Source organism: Hibiscus syriacus, unplaced genomic scaffold (genome assembly GCF_006381635.1).
Source record: "Hibiscus syriacus cultivar Baekdansim isolate YM2019G1 unplaced genomic scaffold, ASM638163v2 tig00112051_pilon, whole genome shotgun sequence".
In the NCBI taxonomy this organism is placed as follows: Eukaryota; Viridiplantae; Streptophyta; class Magnoliopsida; order Malvales; family Malvaceae; genus Hibiscus; species Hibiscus syriacus.
In genome coordinates this window covers 578,269-583,230 of record NW_024063245.1, presented here as the reverse complement: position 1 = coordinate 583,230, position 4,962 = coordinate 578,269, and positions in this window count along the sequence as shown.

The window sequence follows — 4,962 nt, the reverse complement described above, 5'->3', positions numbered from 1 at the left end:
AGGTAAACCCGGTAATTCCTCTGAAAAAAACATATGGAAACTCTTTTACTATTAGAATATCGTTTAATCTCATTTTTTGGCACTCGACTGTCTATCACATTAGTTAGAAAAGCTATTAATCCCTTTGACATCATTTTTTTACACTCATAGCTAATATCACAATGAATGGTGTTTTCCCTTTTTCGACGATTACTATAATTTCTGAGCCTTCTGTATCTTTCAGAAATAATCACTTCTGGTGACAGTAGACCGATCAATGATGAGAAGACAACCAGCCCATACCAAAAATGATTTCAAACTCATCGAAAGGCAACTCCATCAAGTTTCCCAAAAACACAATCCCTTGAATCTTAATCAGACATTTTCTACATACTTGAGTTACCCTTGCAGTATGATCCATAGGGTTTACCACTATTATTTCACTAAAAATTGGCTCTAAAGGAATTCCTCAAGCTCTGACCAACTTTGTACTAATGTATGAATGTGTAGAACCAGGGTCAACTAATACAAATACAGGCTCATCAAAAGGATGGAATGTACCTATTATGATCTCCTTTTGATCCCGATCTTCATTGATCTTAATGTTATAAATTCTGGAGACTCCCCAAGTCTCTTGTCGCTGCATTGATTCATCTTGTCCCCTATATCTACCCCTTCCCCTGCTTCTATTAGAGGTTGGCAGAGATCTTTCAGATTACGCCAAATGATTCCCATATCTCTTTGGACAGTTTTGGGTAAAGTGACCAGTCTCGCCATATTGGAAACAAGCTCCACTGAGAAGTCTTCATTCTACACGGTGCCCTCTACCACTCTAACTTACATTTCTTTCTTCAACTTCTTTACCAGAGCTATCAGTAACCGATTGGGACTATTTAGTTTTCTGTTAAACTGTAGTAGAACCATATCTGTAAGTATATCTAGAAATTGAGCCCTTTCCTCTTTTAACATAATGGGGAGTTGAAGGCATTCCAACCCTTTTCCTCATCTGTAAACTCTGTTCTACTGCTAATGTCTCCGTTTGAGCTCTTTCAATAGCTTTGGCTCAGTTTATAACTTCTTGCAAGCTAGGCACACTCAAAGCCAACATCAATTCTTTTAACTTTGGCCTCAATCCCTCAATAAACCAATCGCGTCAGGCCTTGCCATTGGAAACCACCTCAATAGCAAAACGGCTCAACGTATTATACTCAGCCTCGTACTCATGTACTCCTCAGTCTCCTTGTTTCAAATTGAGAAACTTCATCAGTATCTCTCCTCTGAAGTGCTCACCAATATACTTATTGTTAAATTGTTTTTGAAAGAACTACCATGTCAATTGTTTCGGTGGTGCATACATTGCAGTATTTGTCCACCTCACTCGAGCTGATCCCTTTATTAACGATACAGCTCCTCCTAGATTCTCTAAATCCAAGCAGTGAAGATTGTTAAGCATTATCACTACAACATTCAGCCATAAGTCAGCCTCCATAGGGCATTCCTCCAACCCTTTTCCCCATCTATAAACTCTGTTATACTACTAATGTCTCCGTTTGAGCTATTTCAATAGCTTTTTCTCAGTTTATAACTTCTTGCAAGCTAGGCACACTCAAAGCCAACATCAATTCTTTTAACTTTGGCCTCAATCCCTCAATAAACCAATCACGTCGGGCCTTGCCATTGGAAACCACCTTAGTAGCAAAACAACTCAACTTATTATACTCAGCCTCGTACTCATGTACTCATCAGTCTCCTTGTTTCAAATTGAGAAACTTCATCAGTATCTCTCCTCTGAACTGCTCACCAATATACTTATTGTTAAATTCTTTTTGAAAGAACTACCATGTCAATTGTTATGGTGGTGCATACATTGCAGTATTTGTCCACCTCACTCGAGTTGATCCCTTTATTAACGATACAGCTCCTCCTAGATTCTCTAAATCCAAGCAGTGAAGATTGTTAAGTATTATCATTACATCATTCAACCATAAGTCAGCCTCCATAGGGCATTCCTCCTCTTTTTCATGAAATTCGGGAGCTCCTAAACTCTTAAGCTCCTTTGGGATGAACATCCTTGGTATTGGAGGAGCAGGGGGAGGCGGAGGAGGTTGAAAACTAGTCAATATGACGTCAAGAGCTTGCCCAAAAGCTCCAAACTACGATACCAGCATCCCTGGATGTGCAGGCGCATTAGCATTTTTAGATGGAATCGACTATTCACTATTAGCCTCGTAGCTTTTGCTACTATTCCCTTCTCTAACTTCTTGTTCCCCCGCTCTACGCTAGTTATAAGATTCTGACATCTATTAGAACATGCATAGTAATTAACATCACTGTTTGTAAGGAGTATCATCAATCACACTCTAATGAGATCATATCAGTAACCTTGACAATATTAGTGGCATGTAATCATTTTTTCTTATTTCAAATAATATTAGTTTCGGCCAAGAATCGACTAAACCTGTAGCTCTGATACCAAAAAAGATAACACCCATCTCCCGTTTACCTTTCGGTACTAGAGATATAGATGTCACATCACTTTTAAAACATTTTCTCATTTGAAAACACGTAAAATTTTGTTTCAAATTTTAAAACACACAATTTAATACAATGATAAAACATTCATTGAAACATTTTACTACAACTATCACTTTAAATACATTACAAAACAATTTCTTAAGTTTAAATACACCTCAGCTATGTTTCAAAACGATTATTATTATCTCAATGTTACTAACAAGTCAAACTTTAATTGATGATAGTTGATGTTGATGCACTCCTTACTCGGCAAGTCTTTAACTTTTACCTACGCGTGAAATCAACAAATGTTCATTATTTACTTAGTGATGCATAATTTTTTTAAAGGAACTATAATTTATTCGCATGTTCTGATTATCAAAACCATGATAATTCGTATACTTCATGATACTCCTTTACGATCGGTTTAGTTAAATCAATAAATGACACCATTTATGTTAACATACATAGTTAAGTATTTAGTATTTCCTCTAAAGGCAATTAACCTTTCGTCTAACTTGCATGATTGACACCTTTTTTCCAAATACACAGTTAGGTATTTAATCTTTTACCCAAAGGCATTTAACCTTTCATCAAATTGGCATAATTGGCACCTTTCTGCCAAATGCACAGCTAGGCATTAATCTTTCATTTTAAAACAGTTCCTATTAAAAATTATTCATGATATCAATTCCAAACACATTATAAACATATATCATATACAGTAAATCATACATTAATTCAAATATTTGAGGTTAACTTATTGTGAGTCTCCTTCAACCGATAAAATTAAAATATATGCACTCACCTGATATGCTTCCCTAACATGTTGTAGTGACATCCACCTACTCGGAAACTTTGTCCTTGCCCTTTTTCTTGCTTGAATCGAGAGCTTGGTGATAATCTAACCAGACACCCAATTAGTACACATACCATGAAAATATTAGTATATTATCTAACATTTATACTTCAATAAAACTCAAAAGTATTATTATTTTTAATTTATATACAAATTTTAGCCTACCTTATAATTCATGGCTCAATAGTATCGATACCTATACCATGGTATCGATACTTCTATAATATGGTACTGATACTCATTTTTAGTATCGATAATATTTAGGCATTCTGGAATCCCTGGTATCGATACCTTTTTCCTAGTACTGATACTTCTATACTATGGTCCCGATAATCCCATTCAGTATCAATTCCATTTCTACATTCTGGATTCCAAGGTATCGATACCTTTCTCTTAATATCGATACTCACATCACTATCAATTCTAATTACATTAGTATCGATACCGCACATATGATTTCCCCAAATTAAGTAATGTTATTCCAGTACCGATACCCCTACCCAAATTTTCCATTTTCAGCCCGATTATCACCCAAACTTGGTCAAATTTCCTTATGTTTACCCCCAACAATACTGTTAAACTCTTCATTACTTATATCTACTAAATTTCCTTCATTTAGCTTCTTAAAACATCTAAAATCTCCAATAATATTTCCATCTAAGAATTATACCACTTTTTCTAACATGTTTTTAATCCCACCCAATGTTTTTAATCTCTTATTTACTTATTTGACAAGTCAAATATACTATTAAACATCAATAAATACTCATATTCTAACATATCATTCAAAAACCTATTTTCTTAAATCTTAAATATTTCATCCATCTCCTAGTTTTAATCTTATTTAACCCTTCCTTAAGCTTACATATCACTTAAGGCTGCAACAACAAACCATAATTGAAAGGAAAAACTAATTGGATGAACTCTACCTTTGGCTATAGAGGAGAACACAAAGCCACGGGAGGAAGAAGAATAGAAGTAAATAATTTAACCTATTTTTTTAAGCTTCCCCTTTCTTAAACCCCTATAAAAAATGAGTTTTAAATTCATTTCATTCTAAAGGACCAAAACGCCCTTTCAATCATCCAATGTTACAGTTTAGTCTAAACCACTATTCTAAATCACTTATCATCTTTTATCATATAATCAAATAAATCCTCAAATTTTAAACATTTTCGCTAAAGTCCCTTACATGATATTTGGGGTATTACAGAGACTCCATAACTTCTTGGACCTCCTTGGCTTTCTCAGCGAAGTCCTCAAGTTTCTTGATCCTCATGTCTAATGATCCTGGAATAACTGCCACACTTTGTTTCCCTATCTTAATCCCAATATCATGGCTCTCAATGCCATTCTCAATGGGAACAACTCCTTTTTATTGTACCATCATGCTCTCTTTCCACAAACTTGTTTGGAACAATCGTTGAATCCACAACGACTTCCTTTAACTCGCTATGATGTTTCTTGTCACAAAAAAAGCTCGGATCACTACTGAATCCAAAACACATACTCTCCTACTTCCTATGACCCATTTCCACAAAACACATACAAAATGATCATTGTTTGCCCACAATGACTCACTGTCACCACTTGCCACAAAATCCACGTGA